The sequence below is a fragment of the Ranitomeya variabilis genome, chromosome 1 (genome assembly GCF_051348905.1).
Source record: "Ranitomeya variabilis isolate aRanVar5 chromosome 1, aRanVar5.hap1, whole genome shotgun sequence".
NCBI lineage: Eukaryota > Metazoa > Chordata > Amphibia > Anura > Dendrobatidae > Ranitomeya > Ranitomeya variabilis.
In genome coordinates, this window is record NC_135232.1 from 650,115,965 (window position 1) to 650,140,443 (window position 24,479).

A 24,479-nucleotide genomic window follows, 5' to 3' on the forward strand; every position below is an offset into this window, starting at 1 on the left:
ATATTGGATATTAATAACAGATTTGCACTAATAAGTGGATGCCTGACCTTACTCCATTTTTCTGTATGGACTTGTTTTTGGTAAGGGTATACTTATCCAAATTAGCACAGGTGAAGAACTATTGCCTATAGCAAGTGAGCAGATTCCAGATGTTTTTCGCTATTATGCACAACTTTCTATAAGAAAAAGTGATATGAGTGGATCATTTCTGTTTTGATCGCGCAACACTGAATAACTGGGCTCGAGAATATGTTAAAGCCATGCTGTACCCATTACCTGAGGTCTACCGACATTTACTATATGTTTATCATGTTTTTGAAATATTGCTCTCTGGAATGGGGGTTTTCTTTAAATTCTGATAAGACTGCATGATAATGCAATAGATAGTGAATCCCATAATAAGTGTGTTTTTTTTCTCAAAACTTTGTAAAGTTAAAAAAAAAAAATTAAAGGGAAGTTCTTAAAAAAACTTTATAATCCTGGTGACCAGCGCCATTCAATATAATCCTTGAGTAGACTTAGGGGAAAGAAATAGTCTCTGCAGTCACATTACGGGCAGTAAAGCCAGAATGACCTCTCAGATGGCTGTAAGCCGAAAGATCGTTTGGCCAGCGGATATCTCGGCCAACTCGCTCTGAACACAGGAGCACTCATTTGACTGCGCACTCCTGTGTTCTTATGAAAAAGCTGCCGTCTGACGCGTCGTCTGGCGGCTTATCTCGGTGAGAACAATACGATCGACAGTCTGCAATTGGACATGTACAATCAACATATCTACTGACCATCACTTGGCCGGCGCCCCAATACACATTAGACTGTCGGCTAAACATGTCGATATCAGCAGGTTTGGCTGACCTAAGCCTAATGTGTATTGCCAGCTTAAGGGTATGTGCACAGGAGGAGAGAACACAGAAGAGTGCAAGGGCAATATGTGGGCTTTTTGCAGTTCAAAAGCAAATCTTAAACCAAAATTACACCATCTGTGGAAATAGAACTTCTTACCTTTTGGGCCCCTTGCACCAATGGAATGTGTCCCCCGATGCACATGGCGTCCTATAGTTTTTTTGAAACGGTAGACACTTTAGGAAAATGCTGGCAGTGTTTTTTCCTGAGGCATCTTTTGTCGTCGTCTTTTTTTTTTGTCATTTTTGATGGCCTTAAATCTTATACATTTAAAAGAAGTGACATCCAAGTGGAAAGCTTCTGAAGAATGATGAGGTCACTCCTTTTAGCTACTTCTTGGAAACTGTTAAAAGAAGTTAAAAAAGGCAAAACATAAACCGCAAATCGTTTTGACATTGCTATGTATAGGTTTATTACTTTTAATGTTTATTGATCTTTTTCATTCGGGTTCCAGGAGGAATCTGCATACTTAAGACGATGTGCGCACATACTCTAAAGCAGTGTTCCCCAACTCCGGTCCTCAAGAGCCACCAACAGGTCATGTTTTCAGGATTTCCTTAGCATTGCACAGGTAATTTAATTCTTGCCTGTCCAGGTGATGCAATTATCACCTGCGCAATACTAAGGAAATCCTGAAAACAAGACCTGTTGGTGGCTCTTGAGGACTGGAGTTGGGGAACACTGCTCTAAAGCTTGATAGCCATGTAGTTCTTCTGACCAGTGTGTTACTGCAGAGACCATTGCCTTGCTGACAGCTTGAAGAGAACAGGAAGGATATTACAGACAGCTGTATTTTAGCTCCAAGAAAGCAACATTTAGAGCTTAGGACCTGAAAGGACCTAGTCCCATTTACACAGATCCTCTCAGTGGATCCATGCTGCTCAAACCACGTGCAGCAGGAATCAGAGCCTGACTGCATGATTGTAGCCAGCTGTGTTAACCTTTTTGATCCAGCTTGTCAGAGAAAACAGTTTGAAAAAAACATTCCGGGACTATAGCCAGAGACTAGACCATCGCTGCCCTTGGATTGCTTCTCCACTCATTGCTACAGGTGATTAGAGACCTGTCAAACTATGTTGTCCCTGGAATGCGGGAAACGGTTCAGAGAACAACCTATTTGGCTATAATTGTGCAGCTAGGCTCTGATCCATGCTGTTGCACTGTTGTGGGGTTTGGCGTCATCATGAGTAGCAAAAGTCTATTGGAGTAAGATATGACAAATTAATTAATAGATGTATGCCCCCTTAATAAAACTTGGCAAATAAAAAGGCATATATCTGGAACTGTATGGCCGATTTAAAAAAACAAACAAACAAAGAAACCCCACCGTATTCATTGGAGCAGCGGGAATAAAATGAGAACAAGAATTGACCACTTTTGACCTGGCGACAGGTCATCTTTAATGGGACTTCCCATTATAAGCAGTTCACAAATTAATTTGTATGACTTGTAAATACTCAGAATATACAGATTTTAGTGGCATGGACATTTTACAAGGATGGCTATGTCTCTTTTACTGATGGTCCTGGTGTTTATTCACGGTATTTGAATAATAAAATGGACTTGGAGTAAGTTTCCATAGCTGCTTTACATACGCCACATTTGTCACTTTTTTAAAGTATATAGAATACATTGTCTTACATATCCTATGTATCTCACACAATACTGGAATATTCTGTGCCCATATTGTATGCCAAATGCACTATATTTAAATTTGCACCACCTGTTGGTTAGCTCACTTTGCAACAATAATTGGCACCCAAATTTTGGCACAATTTTTTTTATGTGCACATTGTTGCATTTCAAACCATACTCCTGGTTCCCATTTTCCATCTAGGCCATGCCACCCACCTTGTCAAACAAGGCTAAAAAAGTGTCTCAAACAATAAGTTTGTTGTCAGGCTTGTTTGCCATTTTTTTTGGTGTAAATTGCATTGGAATTAGTGTATTTTGCCCAGTAAATCTCCACCATTGTGTCTGTAGCCAACGTTTTAGAGCTATTGCTGGAGGCTATATTAAAAGACCGCACATACTATGGGTCCATTATACCGTACACCTAGGGGGCCTCTACTACTTTTTTTCTTTGGCCATCAGTAGTCCTACTGTTACTTTCCTGCCACTTAGAGGTGACTATAGATGCGTGTGAGCGCTCTTAGACTTTATAGAAGGCCACACACCAGCCTCTTCTACATATGCCTGTGACAGAAGATCAAGTGTGGGTCAGATCCCTACATTTTTTTATTTTCCTAGTGACTACCATTCAACCGCTCAACCTCTTCATAAATATTACTACAACCTTGTCATTTCTTTTTAATTGCAAAAATAGTTTTCTCAAGCCAAGAATCAAATTTCGTTCTTGGGGTGGTATACCATAAAACCGATCATGCACCTGCTTTGAAACATCAGTCTGCTGAGTTCATCTTGCAAATCTGTTATCAATATGAAATTTCCGGGGACGCTTGAGTCTCCTTTATAGGTTGAGGCAGGTAAACTCATTTCAGACCCACCACTATCTCCTAGACTCCATTCATGAGAAACCAATATTTTGAACACTAAGAAGTTTCTGGTGCACGTAGATATATATTAATCCTGTATTTTATTTTACAGGCAGTGTTCAAACATTGAACAGCATTTTCAGTGGACCATGAACTAAGGAGAAAATGTATGTACTGCAGATAAGTATGTATTAATTTGACAGTGTCTCTTATTTTACTGTATATTATGCATGGTTGATTTATTATAAGCCCAAACATGTATGGTTTACTGTGACAACTAAATTGCGTTCTTTTCTCTGGGGGAAGAGGCTACAACCAGAGTAGGATATAATAAAATATTCTCAAACCAAAAACATAAACTCCACAGATTCAGGCAATGTGTCAATAGGCATTACTAGAGAGACAGGGGAATACCAAGAGCAATAGGGTCTTGTCTGATGGGCAAAATATATAAGGTGAGGGGTATGGTAACAACTCACCTTTTGGGGTTGTTTAAAGGGAACTAGGGGGCAGATCAGTGAGGGATCAGAGACCTGTCAGCAGTCTGCATTATGAATACCTAATCAGAGCACCACAAGACCCTCCCCCTCCAGATCCACCCAGGGGCACAAGCATGTCATTAACTAACAACTGCAAATAAAGATTAAACCACAACCACAAGACGGATTTCATCAACCAAGGTATCATTGTAATCAGTATAAAGGCACCTGGAGGAGAGAAGGTTTTTCCACCAAAATAGAAGAGGATTCTTTACTGTTAGGGCAGTGAGAATCTGGAATTGCTTGCCTGAGGAGGTGGTGATGGCGAACTCAGTTGAGGGGTTCAAGAGAGGCCTGGATGTCTTCCTGGAGCAGAACAATATTGTATCATACAATTATTAGGTTCTGTAGAAGGACGTAGATCTGGGGATTTATTATGATGGAATATAGGCTGAACTGGATGGACAAATGTCTTTTTTCGGCCTTACTAACTATGTAACTATGTAACCTACAGTGCCTTGCGAAAGTATTCGGCCCCCTGGAACTTTTCAACCTTTTCCCACATATCATGCTTCAAACATAAAGATACCAAATGTAAATTTTTGGTGAAGAATCATCAACAAGTGGAACACAATTGTGAAGTTGAACGAAATTTATTGGTTATTTTAAATTTTTGTGGAAATTCAAAAACTGAAAAGTGGGGCGTGCAATATTATTCGGCCCCTTTACTTTCATTGCAGCAAACTCACTCCAGAAGTTCATTGTGGATCTCTGAATGATCTAATATTGTCCTAAATGCCTAATGATGATAAATATAATCCACCTGTGTGTAATCAAGTCTCCGTATAAATGCACTTGCTCTGTAATAGTCTCAGGGTTCTGTTTGAAGCACAGAGAGCATCATGAAGACCAAGGAACACAACAGGCAGGTCCGTGATACTGTTGTGGAGAAGTTTAAAGCCGGATTTGGATACAAAATGATTTCCAAAACTTTAAACATCCTAAGGAGCACTGTGCAAGCGATCATATTGAAATGGAAGGAGTATCATACCACTGCAAATCTACCAAGACCCGGCCGTCCCTCTAAACTTTCATCTCAAACAAGGAGAAGACTGATCAGAGATGCAGCCAAGAGGCCCATGATCACTCTGGATGAACTGCAGAGATCTACAGCTGAGGTGGGACAGTCTGTCCATAGGACAACAATCAGTCGTACACTGCACAAATCTGGCCTTTATGGAAGAGTGACAAGAAGAAAGCCATTTCTCAAAGATATCCATAAAAAGTGTTGTTTAAAGTTTGCAACAAGCCACTTGGGAGACACACCAAACATGTGAAAGAAGGTGCTCTGGTCAGATGAAACCAAAATCAAACTTTTTGGCAACAATGCCAAACGATATGTTTGGCTTAAAGGCAACACAGCTCATCACCCTGAACACACCATCCCCACTGTCAAACGTGGTGGCAGCATCATGGTTTGGGCCTGCTTTTCAGCAGGGACAGGGAAGATGGTTAAAATTGATGGGAAGATGGATGGAGCCAAATACAGGACCATTCTTGAAGAAAACCTGTTGGAGTCTGCAAAAGACCTGAGACTGGGACGGAGACTTGTCTTCCAACAAGACAATGATCACAAACCTAAAGCAAAATCTACAATGGAATGGTTCACAAATAAACGTATCCAGGTGTTAGAATGGCCAAGTCAAAGTCCAGACCTCAATCCAATTGAGAATCTATGGAAAGAGCTGAAAACTGCTGTTCACAAACGATCTCCATCAAACCTCACTGAGCTCAAGCTGTTTGCCAAGGAAGAAAGGGCAAGAATTTCAGTCTCTCGATGTACAAAACTGATAGAGACATACCCCAAGCGACTTGTAGCTGTAATGGCAGCAAAAGGTGGCGCAACAAAGTATTAAGTTAAAGGGGCCGAATAATATTACATGCCCCACTTTTTAATTTTTTGATTTTCCACAAAAATTTAAAATAACCAATACATTTCATTCAACTTCACAATTGTTTTCCACTTGTTGATTCTTCACCAAAAATTTACATTTGATATCTTTTATGTTTGAAGCATGATATGTGGGAAAAGGTTGAAAATTTACAGGGGGCCGAATACTTTCGCAAGGCACTGTACCTGACACTGTCTGTAGGTTACTGTGCACAATCCTGCTGACAGGTTCCCTTTAACCACCAACTGAGGAATTGAGGATTTACAGCTGCTGCACTACCCTCAGGTCAGGAAATCCCACCTTGTGAAACACAACATAGGATAGGAGTGTTGGGCTGCGCTGATGATGTTTCAAATCAAGAAATCTAGAACACATTATACAGAATTTATCATGCGGTTTATTCTTGACGCATTTTTAAGTTGGACCAACTTCTTCATCTTGAGAACCTATACTGCAGCTCTAATGCTGAGCAGTCAGTCAGTGCTGGGGGCGCAATTACAGCCATCGCTCTCTATAGACTGAGTGGTTACTTAACCTGTGCCGGCACTACCACGCCGAGAGGAATAAAGTTCATTTCCTCCAGCAGCAGGTGTCTAAGTGCCATCACTGGGCAGGTTTAGAACTTAATTAACCTGCACATTTACCCCATATATGCAAGTCAATAGCGTTTTTTTTCATATGACAGGTTGCCTTTAAATACCTAATCTACACACTGCAGACATTTTCAGCACATAAATTGACCTCTTTTGCAGATTTTAAAATCTGCAGTTTGTCAATTCTTTGTGCAGATTATATTGCAATGCATAGGGTGAAAGTCCAAATAAAATCTGCTTGTAACACATGCAAGTTTTTGTGTGGAAGCCCTACAGATAAGCAGCTGAAAATTTGCATTGAATCTGCAACATGTGCATCCAGCCTGGTGGCTTTTCTCCCCTGAGTATAAAAGGATCAGGCATTAAAATTCAACATACTCACTAAACTTCGATCTAAAGAGATCCAAAGTATAAATAAAACAAGGCTTTATTAGTGGAAACACATATCCAATGCCATAGTGCACAAGCACCTAAACAAGAGGTGGGGAACCACCACATATATCATGCTAAAAAGCACATCCTGCAGTATGGAGCGAGTAGCGCTGTATATATTAAGGGTATTTAACACTAACTATTGCCTAAGCATATGTAGTGCAACCAATACTATATAAATACCGAACATATAACAGCAGTCACCATATCTACCTGTAGCTGGTTCAGCGTCCCACCTCACCCCAACGCGCGTTTCGCAGATAGCTTCTTCCGGGGGCGTTCCTTCCTTCTGACCCTATACTAGTACGATACTTGTCTGGTACTGCAGAAATTGTCAGGTTGACCTTACTTTCCTGTACTGTTTAGTTCTTCTGTAAATGGCAAAACCAAATGAGCTGGAGCATAACTTGGTATACATGCAAAGTGGCCATTTAACAGACAGAAACCTAAAATAGAAACTAAACGATCATATATACTGCTGTAAGTAAATAGTAATAGCACATATAAATACCATAGGGGAATTTGTAGCCTTTGTTTTTGATCAAAATAGCATAAAAGCCATCCCAACGTGACAAAGTGGACTCAGCCGGGACCGTCCTATCCTATGATATTAAAACCTCACTTTGTGACAGATGACTTCATTGTAGTTGGGGGTAGGGCAGGACCAGGGTTCGACTGGTTCAGACACCTGCCCATGGGAAGTTATATAGATGAAATACAATACCTAGCTCAATGCCTAGGCATATTTGAACAGAGTACAAGAAACTGTAGTAAAAGCAAAGAAATGAGCCGGAGCATAAGTTGGTATACATGCAGAGTGAAGGTGCATGTTCATACTGTGGCCATTTAAAAAAAACAGTCTTGTCCCGGACTTGCTCTGCCCTCATCTACACTGAGGTCACTGACACCAGGAAAGATTTTAATACTAAAGACTGTCCCGATTCGGATACACCTTGTCGCGGTTGGCTTTTACCCTTTTTTTTTTTTTTTTTTTTAAATCCAAAACAGTGTTTACTAAGTACCTTATATTATTTATATATATTATTTCCTTACTGCCAAGTATATGCTCATTTACTTTTTTATTTATTTTTATTTTTTTCTGTAAACAGTGTATTAAATAGCTTTGCACATGAGCCAATTTGCTGATTAAAGTCTGAAAATATTCCGCTTATCTTTCTCTATGTATAATCCTAATATCCTTGACAGATAAGGAACTTTACACCCCTAAAATACACTTGGTGGTTTAAGATTAACTACAGTGTTGACTGTGCAAACAGTAACTGTCGGCTATGTAAGCGCTGCCCTTGCCTGCTCTGTATAACATTTTGTAAAAACTTGCATCAAACAATCAAGCATCGTCTAATTTCAGTCTGTATAATTTCTAAAGTCTTTGAAACCAATATACAGTAACCATTTCTTTTGGATCTTAAATTGTAACCTATAAAATGAAACATAATTTTAACAGTGAGAATGGATTAGATAAGAGGTTTTCATTGCTGTTAGGTAAACATTGCATTTATCAGCTACTCATGCCCCACACCAGCTGTTTACACATCCTGCTGCATTGTATCAACTCCGAACACATGGCTCTATGATCATCGAAAACTACATTTTCATTTCCTAGGCCTAGACATTCTGACATGAGTGAAACAGCAGCGCCTGTCTTTAGTTCCTGGACTGTTCAATTTTAGGACAGGACTGTAAATAAAACCACATACACTTCAGGACGCTGCCATTTTTTACCCATGTTTTTTGCTCTCCTTCTCCCAAAAAGCCAAAACATGTATTTTTCCATTTTAAAAACCATGATAGCTTGTTTGCATTAATTTCCATTATTTAACCAAATAATGTGCTTAAAATTGGGGGACATAATGTCAAGTGGCGTTATATGATGAAAAAATATGTAAATCTGCTGTTGTGGAACATTGCCTTGTGAAAAAAGTGTTACTTACCGGTAACGGGATTTTTCAGAACCCATGACAGCACCACGAGAGGGTATTTGCCCACCAAGAAAGAGAAAATCTACTGGCTAAAAAGCATGTAGAAAAGCCGCGGAGACACCATCATGTGTTTCTCAACGCAAGCAATGAATAGCCAGGTCTTTCACCAGGAAGGAACAACTACGGGAAGGGCAGCATCCAATAAAGGAAAACCACCTATGCTAAAACATGGTATCCATCCACAGACAGCTGTTTCGGGGTATTTGCCCCTCATCAGTGTGGAGTAGAAAAATGGCTATTAGGAGCAGTGCCTAGTGAAAAGACTATAAACATGAGGATGAATGACCTCGGGGAGATCAAAACATCCAACACCGCGGAGACACCCTCACGTGTTTCTCAACGCAGTGATCCAGAACACTGCCCCCATCCCTTTAGGGAAATATGCAAATGCATGTAGAAAAGCCTCGGAGACACCATCACGTGATGGTGTCTCCGCGGCTTTTCTACATGCATTTGCATATTTCCCTTAAGGTATGGGGGCAGTGTTCTGGATCACTGCGCTGAGAAACACGTGATGGTGTCTCCGCGGTGTTGGATGTTTTGATCTCCCCGAGGTCATTCATTCTCATGTTTACTGGCTAAAAAGGGCAGTATGGCTCCCGTGCATCAGTTGGATTACAGAGCATGAGAGGATCTCCAGTGGTTGCTACAATAAAAAGCAACCGTTGAAAGAAAAAAAAAAAAAAAAGTGCTCACCCACACATGTAAGGGTTCTGTCATGGGTTCTGAAAAATACTGTTACCGGTAGGTAACTAAGACTTTATCGATCACCCATGACAGTACTACAAGAGAACATCAGAGGAAATAAGAATTCGGGGAGGGACCACAACCTGGATAACCCTTCTCCCAAAGATGAGATCAGAAGATGCACTGTAACGGGGTCTACCAAGCTGGGGTACCTCTTTCAGTTACACCCGTGTTTCAGGAGGTCCACTTTGCTTTGGCTGGAGTCTGAATGAAGGACGCTGGCTGGAATTCCTTGATTACATGAGAGCATATAAAAGCTGACTGCTTCTCCACGTATTTCCAGTCTCACACACTTTATTCACAGAACACAATATATATCACAACAGATACAGAGGGCAGGCCCATTCAAAAGCGGCAAGCCAGACATACATTACAATAGCCGCAGGTGGCCGGAGCCTGCTGATATTTACTGTGGGAATTACAAAGGTGGGGGAGGTCAGAAGGGGGATATCTTGTCTCCTCTGCCCAAGGGCGCAGCCTGTGGGCTGATGCTTTAGGGACATATATCTCACATGGAACCTATTATATATACAAATAACTGCATAACATATTCTGGGTGCTGGGGAGTTCTGTAAGGCTACGTTCACATTTGCGTTGTGCGGCGCAGCGTCTGCGACGCAACGCACAACGCATGCAAAACGCATGCACAGCGCAGCGTTTTGTGATGCATGCGTTCATTTTTTGCATGATTTTTGGCGCAGAAAAAACTGCATCATGCAGTGTCCTCTGCGCCCTGACAGTTGCGCCAAAATGACGCATGCATCACAAAACGCAAGACAACGCATGTCCATGCGCCCCCCATGTCAAATATAATGGCGCATGACGCATGCGTCGCCGCGGCTGCGCCCAACGCTGCGCCGCACAACGCTAATGTGAACGTAGCCTAACATGCACCTACATCGAATCCATAATACCTATAAAAAGTGGAAGAAGAGCAGGAGGATGCCATGGCCCAGATAGAATGACCCTTTAACCCTTCCGAGACCACCTTGGCATTTCATGATTAGGCTAAAGAAATGGCCTCTCTAATTCATCTAGCAGCTGTGGATTTTGAGGCATTAAACCCTTTTCCAGAACTCTGGAAGCACACGAACAATAACCAATCCTTTCTCCAGCTTTCTGTGGCGGCCAAATATCTGATTACGCATCTTCTCACAGCCAGAGTATGAAGTCTTTCCTCCTTCTGGTTCTTTGGATTAGAACCAAAGGAGGGAAGGACGACTTATTGTAGTCTGTGGAATCGAGGTGCTACGTTAGAAAGGTAGGCTGGATCTGGCTTAAAGATTACCCTGTCATCTAGAATTTGGGTAACCTATACACAGAAGGCTTAAACAGTGGCGCCTCCCACAACAATGCACAATCCAAATAGAAAAAGGGAAGCGAGTGCCAATAGTAAGTTTTCAATCACTTTTATTAGCAACAATTATTTTAAGAGTTTAAAAGTGAAGATACAAATGCACAATACAACCACCCAACTGGGTAATACACCCCTGTGTAATGTCTCCATAAAATACCAACCATATGGTTCAAATACCACATATAGACTTATTGCTCATGTTAATACACATAGCACCCTATTGCATGAGAATATACTGTATGTCATTTTGCTTAAGGTGGCCCGTCCCAGCCTACAACTTTCCTGTAAACATATATTCCGTGGGGGACCCACGCTGCCTGATTAGGTCGTATACCCTTTCATACTTATGTTAATTTAAACTGATCTCCCATTCTCACTCGTGTTTACTGCAATGAATTCTATATTGGAGGCGTTTGCCCTATCTATTTGAATGTATGTGCAATAGGTTTTGTAGCGGACTTTAAATAAGCACTGTGCACTTTATCTGATTGTCTGAATCTGCTTGACTACATTTAATTGCAATAGATATTTTATATGGCAATAACCAGTTATATAGTTTATTAACATGTATACAGTTACCTATGTGCACTACAAGGATTACATATAGCTCTTGCCTTTAAATATTTGTCACACCAGGGTAATATACTTTAGTAACCCTTTGAATATATGTTTACAGGAAGGTTGTCAGGGAGAGACTAGGTGAGCGAGAGCTAATAACCCGGGCCCCTGCAATTTCCCTAAGGGTACCGTCACACAGTGCCATTTTCATCGCTACGACGGCACGATTCGTGACGTTCTAGCGATATCGTTACGATATCGTTGTGTCTGATACGCTACTGCGATCCGGATCCCCGCTGAGAATCGTACGTCGTAGCAGATCGTTTGAAACTTTCTTTCGTCGTCTAGTGTCCCGCTGTGGCGGCATGATTGCATCGTGTGACACAGGTTGTATACGATGTGCGCACAGTAACCAACGGCTTCTACATCGCAAATACGTCATGAAATTATCGCTCCAGCGCCGTGTATTGCAACGTGTGACCGCAGTCTACGACGCTGGAGCGATAATCATACGACGCTGCAACGTCACGAATCGTGCCATCGTAGCGATGAAAATGGCACTGTGTGACGGTACCCTAAGACTAGGGAAATCCTGACTGACCCTCTACCTGAAGTTTACACTGATGGTGTGCATGTTCAGGCCTCGAACCTCACCCTAACTCCTGAGCTCAGCCCTAGGCTGAAACCTCCACCCACCACCCAGTGAAGAGTTAATACTTAAATACCCACAGTTAGCACAGACAAGGATAAAGGAAAATATACACCACGCCGCAGACACTCAGGAATACACTATAAATGTGCAGGGCAAAATAAACACAAATATAGGAAGGAGTAAATAAGACGAAGGAATATACACCACCAGCAACGAATCTCCAACCACCAGCTCTCCACTCCAGACCGAGATAACAACGCAAGACAGAAGCTATAATCGGTGACGCCCAATGATCAGGAGAACTATCTAAAGGCCATGGAAATGGCCCAGCTTCCAATCCGAGGATCAGGTAAATTAACCCCTGAACAGCTAGACAAAATCTAGCAGACGCCAATGAGTAAATAGTGGTCAAAAGCAGAATTACTGCTGTCTGTCGGACGACCTGGTCTGAACAGCGTCCGACATGACAGTACCCCGCCTTCTACGAGGGACCCCAGGGCCCTCACGGCTTATAGGACCCGGCTTGTCCGGATGACGGCGGTGAAACAACCTGACCAGCCGGTCAGCATGAACGTTCGAGGCTGGTACCCAGGACCTCTCCTCAGGCCCATAACCACGCCAGTGTACCAAGTACTGTAAAGTGCGATGCACTACACGAGTCAACCACCTTGGAGACTTCAAACTCCAAAATACCATCCACCAAGACTGGAAGTGGCATAGGCGCCGCGTCCACAGAACCCACCACCTTCTTTAGAAGAGACCTGTGGAACACATTATGTATCTTATACACCGTAGGGAGCTCGAATCGGTATGCAACTGGGTTAATGACGGCGGTGACCCTAAATGGACCAATAAACCGTGGACCCAATTTAAGGGATGGTATTTTGAGTCTTATGTTTTTTGTGGATAACCACACCCAGTCATCCACACTCAGTAGGCGTGTGCCAGGTCCGGACCTGTCAGCCACACGTTTGTACCTAGCACCCACACTCAACAGGCGCTGTTTAACTCTCCTCCAGACTGATGACAATTGTGTTCCTAACTGGTCCTCCTCCGGAACGCCGGAAGAGCCCCTCTGACTCAAGGTACAAAATTGAGGATGTAGCCCGTAAACACAAAAAAAACGGAGACTCCCCAGACGACTCCTGGCGGTGATTATTGATGGCAAACTCAGCCAAAGGAAGAAAGGTAGACCACTCCTCCTGGTTATCAGAGACAAAGCAGCGTAAGTACTGTTCCAAATTTTGGTTCATACGCTCAGTCTGACCATTTGACTGAGGATGAAACGCCGAAGAATGAGATAACTTGATTCCCAGCCGTGAGCAAAACGCTCTCCAAAATTTTGCCACAAACTGAGAGCCCCTATCAGACACGATGTCAGACGGAACCCCATGAAGTCTGACCACCTCCTGCACAAATACCTGAGCCAGAGTCTTAGCGTTAGGCAACGCAGGCAAACACACAAAGTGCGACATTTTAGAAAAACGATCAACAATCACCAAGATTGACCGTGTTTCCAGCTAATGAGGGCAAATCAGTGATGAAATCCATGGAGATTTCCGTCCATGGCTTACTAGGTACCTCAAGAGGAAGTAGTGTGCCAACAGGACGGGAGCGGGACGTCTTAGCCCTAGCGCACGTGGTACAAGCTGACACGTATGAGACCACGTCCTGTCAGATCTTGGGCCACCAAAACCGACGTGACACCAACTCCAAGGTACCTCTAACCCCTGGGTGACCAGCCAGGACGATATCATGTTGCTCCGCCAAAACCTTTGGGCAGAGATGAAGCGGAACAAAAGATTTGTTGACGGGAAGCTCAGATGGTACCTCCTCCTGAGCCTCGGCAATCTCAGCCTCAACCTCGGTAGTGAGAGCCGAAACCACAACACCCTTTTGGAGGATGGGTACTGGATCCTCCCGAGGTTCTCCCCCCGGAAAACACCTGGACAGAGCATCCGCCTTAGTGTTTTTAGACCCCGGTCTGTAAGTGACCACAAAATTGAACCGCGTGAAAAACAATGCCCAGCAAGCCTGCCTGGGGGACAGACGCTTGGCTGACTCCAAATACAGCAGATTCTTATGATCGGTAATAACAGTTACCTGATGGACCGACCCCTCCAGGAAGTGTCGCCATTCCTCAAAGGCCAACTTAATTGCCAACAACTCCCTGTTGCCGATATCGTAGTTACGTTCGGCGGACGACAATTTCTTGGAGAAATAGGCGCACGGACGTAAACCACTCAAAGATGAGCCTTGAGATAGTACCGCCCCCACACCAACCTCAGACGCATAGACTTCCACAACCAATGGTTTAGATACGTCTGGCTGCACAAGAATGGGGGCTGAAACAAAACTGTTCTTAAGAAATTCAAATGCGCGCACAGCAGCCTCAGGCCAAACAGAGAAATTGGTACCCTTTTTAGTCATGTCAGTTAGCGGTTTAGCAATGATCGAAAAATCCTTGATAAATTTCCTATAGTAATTAGAAAACCCAAGGAACCGCTGAAGTGCTTTCAGGTTATCAGGACAGTCCCAATGCAGCACCGCCTGCACCTTAGCGGCGTCCATTTTAAAACCAGAAGCAGACACAATATAACCCAAGACAGGCAACTCTTGAACAGAAAATACACATCTCTCAAGTTTAGCATACAGCTTATTCTCTCTGAGAAGCCGTAACACCTGCCTGACATGATCTAAATGAGCCTCACGGTCGCAAGAATATATGAGAATGTCATCTAGGTACACGATAACGAATTTCCCCAAAACATGCGAGAACACATCATTGATGAAATGTTGGAACACTGCAGGTGCGTTAGTCAACTTAAACGGCATCACCAAATTTTCAAAATGACCCTCAGGGGTATTAAAAGCAGTCTTCCACTCATCACCTTGATGGACTCTTATGAGGTTGTACGCCCCCCTGAGGTCAAGCTTGGTGAACCACCTAGCACCTGCCACCTGGTTGAACAAATCTGGTATCAGAGGCATAGGGTATGGATCACGAACCGTAATCTGGTTCAACTCCCTGAAATCCAAACACGGGCGTAATCCGCCATCTTTCTTCTTCACAAAGAAGAACCCTGCTGCCACCGGCGAGGATGACGGCCTGATGTGCCCTTTGCTCAACCTTTCAGCAATGTAATCTTTTCACGCTTGTCTCTCCGGACCGGAGATGTTAAACATCCTTGCTTTAGGTAATTTGGCCCCTGGTTTAAACCTGATAGAACAGTCATAAGGACGATGTGGCGGTAACTCTGAACAACCCTTCTCAGAGAACACATCCACAAAATCCTGAAGTGACTCCGGAACGCTTGAAGTCACCGCAGCCACACATGTGGCCAGGCAATTCTCCTGGCAGAACTCGCTCCACCGAATTATGTCCTGAGTTTTCCAGTCAATTACCGGGTTGTGCATAGACAACCAAGGAAAACCCAAAACCACCTGAGCAGGAAGATTCCTAAGCACCTTACATGTAACCCGCTCAGAATGTAGAACTCCAATGTGGAGTTTCACCTCAGCCACAAATTCAGTAACCTCCCCCTGAGAGAGAGGAGCAGCATTGATGGTGACCACGCGGATAGGATGAGACAGTTTTTCAATCCTAAAATCTGCTGTGTAAAATCCTGACTGACCCTCTACCTGAAGTTTACACTGATGGTGTGCATGTTCAGGCCTCGAACCTCACCCTAACTCCTGAGCTCAGCCCTAGGCTGAAACCTCCACCCACCACCCAGTGAAGAGGTAATACTTAAATACCCACAGTTAGCACAGACAAGGATAAAGGAGAATATACACCACGCCGCAGACACTCAGGAATACACTATAAATGTGCAGGGCAAAATAAACACAAATATAGGAAGGAGTAAATAAGATGAAGGAATATACACCACCAGCAACGAATCTCCAACCACCAGCTCTCCACTCCAGACCGAGATAACAACGCAAGACAGAAGCTATAATCGGCGACGCCCAATGATCAGGAGAACTATTTAAAGGCCATGGAAATGGCCCAGCTTCCAATCCGAGGATCAGGTAAATTGACCCCTGAACAGCTAGACAAAATCTAGCAGACGCCAATGAGTAAATAGTGGTCAAAAGCGGAATTACCGCTGTCTGTCGGACGACCTGGTCTGAACAGCGTCCGACATGACAGTTGTAGGCTGGGACGGGCCACCTTAAGCAAAAGGACTTATATATTCTCATGCAATAGGGTACTATGTATATTAATATGAGCAATAAGTCTATATGTGGTATTTGAGCCATATGGTTGGTATTTTATGGAGACATTACACACGGGTGTATTACCCAGTTGGGTGGTTGTATTGTGCATTTGTATCTTCACTTTTAAACTCTTTTTAAATAATTGTTGTTAATAAAGTGATTGAAAACTTACTATTGGCACTTGCTTCCCTTTTTCTGTTTGGATTGTAGAATTTGGGTAAATGGTGGAGCTATAGAAAGAGCCTCAATTCAGTGTCTCCTACTCACACACCACCTCCTCACCTCGCCCCCTATCTATCGGAGTTCCGCAAGGTTCAGTCCTAGGGCCCCTATTCTTCTTCATTTACATCTTCGGCCTGGGACAGCTCATAGAATCTCATGGCTTGCAGTATCATCTCTATGCTGATGACACACAGATCTACATCTCTGGACCAGATATCACCTCCCTACAAACCAGAATCCCTCAATGTCTATCCGCCATTTCATCCTTCTTCTCCGCTAGATTTCTAAAACTTAACATGGACAAAACAGAATTCATCATCTTTCATCTCACTTGACTCCCCCAATAGACCTATCCATTTAAAATAAATGACTGCTCCCCAGTCCCATAAGGTCACTGCCTCGGGGTAATCTTTGACTCTGATCTCTCCTTCAAACCACATATTCAATCCCTTTCCACTTCCTGCCGACTTCAACTCAAAAATATTCCCCGGATTTGTACAATCTTCAACCTAGAATTTGCAAAAACTCTAGTGCATGCCCTCATCATCTCCTGCCTTGACTACTGCAACCTCCTACTGTGTGGCCTCCGCTCTAACACTCTCGTGCCCCTCCAATCTATCCTGAACTCTGCTGCCCGACTAATCCACCTGTCCCCCCGCTATTCTCCAGCCTCTCCTCTCGATCAATCCCTTCACAGGCTCCCTATTATTCAGAGACTCCAGTTCAAAACCCTAAGCATGGCATACAAAGCCATCCACAGCCTGTTTTCTCCATACATCTGTTACCTTGTCTCCCGATGTAACAGGCCAGATTAACCCCCCTCTGGGCCAGAATATACCCCGGGTACATTATGGCCTAGTCCAAATTATACCCTGGGGTATAAATTGGCCTAAGCCTGATTATACCCCTCCGGGTGAGAATATACCCCAGCTGCTGTAGATCAGACTTTTCAGGCTTTTGAGAACCATTGAGTGATATACTCAATACCGGGGCACCAGGCAGCACATGGGGTCCCAGGCAGTAAACGGGGTCCTAGGTAGCACACGGGGGGCAGAGACAGCGAACAGGGTCCCAGGCAGCACACGGGGCCCCAGGCAGCACACGGGGGGCAGAGACAGTGCACGGGGGCCCCAGGCAGCATAGAGGGACCTCTGGCAGCACATATGGCCCTAGGCAGCACATGGGGGTCAGAGACAGTGAGTAGGGCCCCAGGCAACACACGGGGGCTCCAGGTAGTGCACAGTGCCCCAGGCAGTACACAGGGGCCCCAGGATGCACACAGGGCCCCAGGCAGCATACAGAGGGGCAGAAACAGCACATGGGGCCCCAGAGAGCGCACAAGAGGGCAGAAACAGCACACAAGGGGGAAGAGACGGCACTCAGGGCCCCTGTGTGCTGTCTCTACCCCGTGCGCTGTTTGGACCCCTTGTGTGATGTCTGGGGCCCCGTTCTTGAGTATATCACTCAATCCTGTGCGATGTCTGGGGGCCCTGTACGATGTGTGCTCCCTGGGGCCCCTGTGTGCTGCCTGGGGCCCCCATGTGCTGGCTGAGGTCCCATTCGCTGTCTCTGCCCCCTGTGTGTTGCCTAAGGTTCATGTGTGCTGCCTGGGGCCCCCGTGCGCTGCCCGGTGCTCCGGTGTGCTGCCTGGGGCCCCGGTGTACTGCCTGGAACCCTGTTCACCGTCTCTGCCTCCCTGTGTGCTGCCTGTGGCACTGTTCACTGTCTCTGACCCCCTGTGCACTGCCTGGGGCCACGTTCTTGAGTATATCACTCAATTCTGTGCCATGTCTGGGGCCCCTTGCATTATCTGGGGCCCCATGCACTGTCTCTGCCTCCCTGTGTGCCTGGGGCCCCGTTAAGTATATCACTCAATGGTTCTCAAAAGCATGAAAAATCATCTGATCTACAACAGCTGGGGTATATTCTGACCCAGAGGGGTATAATCTGGCCTAGGCCAAACTATACACCGGGGTATAGTTTGGCCTAGGCCAGAATATACCCGTGGTATAATGTGGCCTAGGCTTTCACTTGGCAGCACTAAACTCAACCTTTCTACATACTGAGCCATAGGAGTCTGAGCTATAGCTCTTGTGTCTTTTGCAGTTTCCCTGTGTATTGCACAATATGTGAACAATCTCTCTGTGAAAGGACTCCAAATTGTTTGGAAATGTAGGACTTCCTAAATTGATGGATGGCAAGAATTTTTCTCTAAGATCATTGCTAGTGTCTTTTCTCCTTGGCAATGTCTTAAAACATGCCTGAATCCTCCAGACCTGCAAATGGCCAAAACTTCATATTTTTATAGAAGTGGTCACACTTACTGATGAAAAATTAAAGATAATTTGATTAGCATCACCTGGCTGCTATTTACGATATTGTTTCCTGTTGATTTACTAAGGGCGTACTTTAATTTTCACACACTGCTTCTGCATTTTGGTTTAGTTTTCATCAAATAAATAATGGTACAGTAGTTTCCCATGTGTTGTTCAACTCAGGTTGCATTTACCAAATTTTAAGACCTTCTAAGGACCGCCTTTTTGTCTTCATATGTAAAACCATAAACTTCAGAATGTAGTTGTTTTTTTCTCATTACTGTATGTATACTTAAAGACCACCCGCTTGAAGACCACTCTCTTCCAGAGAAACACTTTTCAATGCAATTGTAGGTGGTTGTCTCAAGCGATGAACAAGCCTCCACTATGAGGAGCTTCAGAGTTCAATGTAAAAAAACAGTTTATAGTTTCATTTTGAGCTGCTTTTAGCGAAGGGTGCAGGCCGAGAGAATATCAGCATTATGCCTTCGCATTTAGCGGTCTATCCAGTGGATTAGGAGCTGCATCGGGAAAAGGGAAGCTCACACTCGGGCGGCTCCAGGTTTTTGTGGGCCCCAGGCTATAGAGTCTGTGGGCTCAAAAGTCAATTTCCTCCTATATAGTCCTCCATACAGTATTGTGGGCATATATTGCTCCATACAGTACATCAGACTCTTACCTACAAACCTTCAAAAAGAACCTGAAGACTCGCCTCTTCTGACAAGCCTGCAGTGATCCTCAACCTACTGAACTGCCGCACGACCAGCTCTACCCTCTCCTAGTATGTCCTCACCCATCCCCTGCAGACTGTGAGCCCTCGCAGGCAGGGTCCTCCCACCCTCTGTACATGTTAGTGCCTTGTTTTTTGCTCATGTTTATTGTATTTGTCTATATTTGCCCCCTTTTTCACATGTAAACCTCCATGGAATAAATGGCGCTATAAAAAAAAAGTATAATACAGTATAATGAGCCCAATCTAATGATCCGTACAGAATGAACTACATGTACTGCTCCATACTGTATAATGGACCCCATATAATGGTCCATACCGTATAATAGGCCCCAATGCCTTGTATAATACTCTATATGGGGCCCATTCTGTATGAAGCATTATATAGGGCCCATTCTGTATAATGCTTCATACATAATGAGCCCCATATAATGCTCCATACAGAATAATGGGCCCCACATAATGCTCCATACAGAATAATGAGTCCCATATAATGCTCCATACAGAATAATGAACCCCATATAATGCGTCATACAGAATGGGCCCCATGTAATGCTTCATATAGAATAATGGACCCCACATAATTCTCCATACAGAATGGGCCCCCATATAATGCTCCATACATTAAAAAAGAAATCAAATACTCTCCTCGCTGGCCGCAGGCCTGGTCTCTTCTATGTCTCCGTCTTCTGGCTCTCTGCACTGTGACTGCTCAGCGCAGAGGGTGCCCAGGAGTGATGTCATTGCGCCCACTGTCCTGAGATGTCATAGTCAGAAAACGCGGAAGACAATGGAGCTGCGGAGGAACAGGGAGTGGTAAGTATTGCAAGCTCTTAGCAAGCGGGAGCCACTCTCGGGCGCTGGCACTGGGCTTCCCCGACTAACGGGCCCCATAGCGTGCTTTTGTCACCGAAGGGCCCCAACAATAGCCTGGGTACATCGGGTGGTGACGCTGGCCCTGCTCACACCACAATATGTATAGAAACAACAAATTAGAGTACCAAGATCCAAGAAGTAAAATCAAGATACATTTTTATTTTACTAATAAGTATAAAGGCCCCGTCACACGTAGCGATTTACCAACGATCACGACCAGCGATACGACCTGGCCGTGATCGTTGGTAAGTCGCTGTGTGGTCGCTGGGGAGCTGTCACACAGACAGCTCTCTCCAGCGACCAACGATCAGGGGAACGACTTCGGCATCGTTGAAACTGTCTTCAACGATGCCGAAGTCCCCCTGCAGCACTCGGGTAACCAGGGTAAACATCGGGTTACTAAGCGCAGGGCCGCGCTTAGTAACCCGATGTTTACCCTGGTTACCAAAAAAAACAAACCGTACATACTCACCATCTGATGTCCGTCAGGTCCCTTGCCGTCTGCTTCCTGCTCTGAGTGCCGCCGTACAGTGAGAGCAGAGCGCAGCGGTGACGTCACTGCTGTGCTGCGCTCTCGCTGTACGGCCGGATCTCAGTCAGAGCAGGAAGCAGACGGCAAGGGACCTGACGGACATCAGATGGTAAGTATGTACTGTTTGTTTTTTTTTACATTTATGCTGGTAACCAGGGTAAACATCGGGTTACTAAGCGCGGCCCTGCGCTTAGTAACCCGATGTTTACCCTGGTTACCAGTGAAGACATCGCTGGATCGGTGTCACACACACCGATTCAGCGATGTCAGCGTGACCTCAACGACCAAAAAAAGGTCCAGGCCATTCCGACACGACCAGCGATCTCGCAGCAGGGGCCTGGTCGCTGGTACGTGTCACACATAGCGAGATCGCTACTGAGGTCGCTGTTGCGTCACAAAACTTGTGACTCAGCAGCGATCTCGCTAGCGATCTCGCTATGTGTGACGGGGCCTTAAGGCACCGAATCCACATAAAACATGGTCATATCATAAACAGAGTTTTTAGCAAGACAAAGACTCAGGTGCAGCTATTCACATGCAGACAAACAGCACAACCAAGTAAGATAAAGTAAGGAGATATACCATTGCTGGTAAAGTGACAGTGCTTCAAATATACCCAGAGTTAAATAGTGATAATAGGAGTAGCCATGTCAAATATAGTGTGGTCAGTGTGACATTGCTACATTCTCAGAAAACCCCTGTAGACACTGTTCACACCCACCATTTTTGCTGCAGATTGATCTACAGTGTTGGCAGGAAATATTCAGCATTTTTGCAGCCTTTTCACTTGCATTTTTGTGCCCCATTCATTTGAATAGGGAAAGAAACGCTGAAAGACAACAGCAACAGATTTATAAAAAAGTGTCTTGTGGCCGGTGTCCGTGTCTGGCCGGCAGGGCCGGACTGGGACTAAAATTCAGCCCTGGCATTTGAAGTTACACAGGCCCACTTGTCACATGGTGACTGTATAATATCTTTGTACACTTGTAGGTTACAAGAAGTGAGGGGAGTGTAACACGACTATATAACATATAATCACAGCGGTATCCAGCATTACAGCTCAGTCCTATTTATTGCTTTTAGTTGCATTACCAAGAAAAGCCGCTACTTTACCTACATAACTGGATCTTGTAGATAATGAAGGGATTGAGACGACCAAAGGCTATGGAACCTCATTCTGATTCTCCATAAGCTTTGCCTACAGCCACTTTTGGTTCCGCTGCGCAGTACAAGACCCGCTGACTCTGAAGAGCGGTGACATCAGTAACGTCACCGCTCTTCAGATATTCCGGGTCTTGCGCTGAGCTCGGCGACTGTGAAGAGCGGTATTGTTACTACCATCACCGCTCTTCAGAGTCGCTGGGTCTCGCCAGGTCTGGGCTAGTAGTGGGGGTGTCTGATAGACACCTCTCCATGACTTACACCAGGGATTGATAACAGCTGACATTATGCAGCTGACATCAACCCTAACAATCATTACACATACCAGAATTAAATGCTTTGGCGGCTGGGAAAAGCAGTAGAGTTAGCGCTATTCCCAGGTGCCGGGTGCTAAATGCAACTGTCATCATCCTTGCCTGGTCTCCCTGCGAAGTATTTCTATTGTATTTACATGCACTGATCTCTACTAACACTAAACGAGTGTGATCGACAATAATGAAGTCGTTCGCTTGTTTCCCAGCCTCTTTACACCAATTGAGAAATAATGATGGGGACAGAACAATCACTAATAGATCACTAACAGATCACCATACAGTATCATGTTATCAGCAGCACATCTACAGTTTACACCGGCGATGTGCTGCTGAGAACAAGGATTTCTGTTCCCACATAAACAATCCAATCACTCGATGAATAGGCAGCATTTTGCTTGTTTAGTATAATACACCCCATAGTCCTCCATATATTATAATGTGCACCTCAGTCCTCCATATTATATAATACACTCCTCAGTCCTCCATATAGTATAATACACTCCACAGTCCTCCATATAGTATAATACACTCCTCGTCCTCCATATAGTATAATACACTCCTCGTCCTCCATATATTAAAATACACTGCTCAGTCCTCCATATAGTAGAATACACTCCTCATAGTGCTCCATATAGTATAATGCACCGCCATAGTCATCCATGTAGTACAATTCACTTGCCATAGTATAATGCACCCCATAGTTCATATAGTATAATGTATTCCCCATAGTCCTCGATACAGTATAATGCAGCCCACATATAGTATAATGATGCCACCCCAGAGTATAATGCAGCCACCCCACAAAATATATTATAGCCCCGAGTATAATGTAGCCCCTCCATAGAATACAATGCAGCCCTCCTCATATAGTATAATGCAGCTCCCCATAGAATATAATGTAGCCCCCTCATAGAGTATGATGCAATCACCCCTCATAGAATATAATACATTTAATACATAGAATACATTTAATATAGAATATAATACAGCCTACCTCTCCATAGAATATATTGTAGCCCCATAAAGGAGTATGATGCAATTATCCCTCATAGAATGTAATACAGCCCCCCATAGAATGTAATACAGCCCCCATAGAATATAATATAACCCCCCATAGATTGTAATACAGCCCTCATAGAATATAATACAACCCTCAATAAAATGTAATACAGCCCCCATAGCATGTAACAGCCCCCCCATAGAATGTAATACAGCCCCCCATAGAATGTAATACAGCCCCCCATAGAATATAATACAACGCCCCATAGAATGTAATGTAGCGCCCCCCAATAGCCCCACAATCCAGTTATCACTCATTGATATATTAAAAAAAAAAAACCACACAATGCTCACCTCTCCTCGTGCCCTGCGCTGCTCCTGGCTCCGGCCTCAGCGGCCACAGTCTGCCCGGCACACAGCAGGTACGCGATATTACATCATCGCGCACCCACAGTATCAGAGGCAGAGCGGGGAATGATGGGAGAGGGAGTGTCAGCAGACGCTCTCTCCTCCATCATTGCATTCAACTGTACCGGCGTCATAGACGTATATTAGGCCCTGTTCACACTGCTCTTCTGCAGTGCGTCCGGGGGCTCTGCCTGAATCCTCCTAAAATAGGATTCATGTAAATCCTCAACGGGGCCACAGATTGCACCGACACAACCAGAGGTCAAATGAATTTATTGAATGCAGGTGACCCCACATGTGACCACTGAACCGTGCGGATTCACTGTGTACAATACATTGTACGGATTACATTTATTGTGTCTCCGCAAGATAAATAGACATATTGCGATCTGGTGCGCGTGAGCCGCTGGCGTCTATGGATGCATAGTGGGCATGGGATTTCTTGAGATCCCATCCACTATACTGTAACATCTGGACGCAGCACAAGTACACAGCGTCCAACCCGTAGCGATTACTGATCATGTGCACCT

At 44.4% G+C, this 24,479-nt stretch overlaps 1 protein-coding gene across 4 annotated transcripts in view; it reads left to right on the forward strand.

The window, feature by feature from the left end:
* Positions 1 to 24,479, forward strand: part of RAB15 (RAB15, member RAS oncogene family) — a 112,785-nt gene that overhangs the window by 78,077 nt on the left and 10,229 nt on the right. The window contains exon 6 of one of the 4 annotated variants that reach the window (XR_013215560.1): positions 3,511 to 3,582. The exons of 2 other annotated variants lie outside the window; for them this stretch is intronic. The gene's annotated coding sequence lies outside the window, so the exon portion shown is untranslated. The remainder of the gene's footprint in view (positions 1 to 3,510; positions 3,583 to 24,479) is intronic. One more of the 4 variants, XR_013215561.1, reaches the window with a different exon arrangement.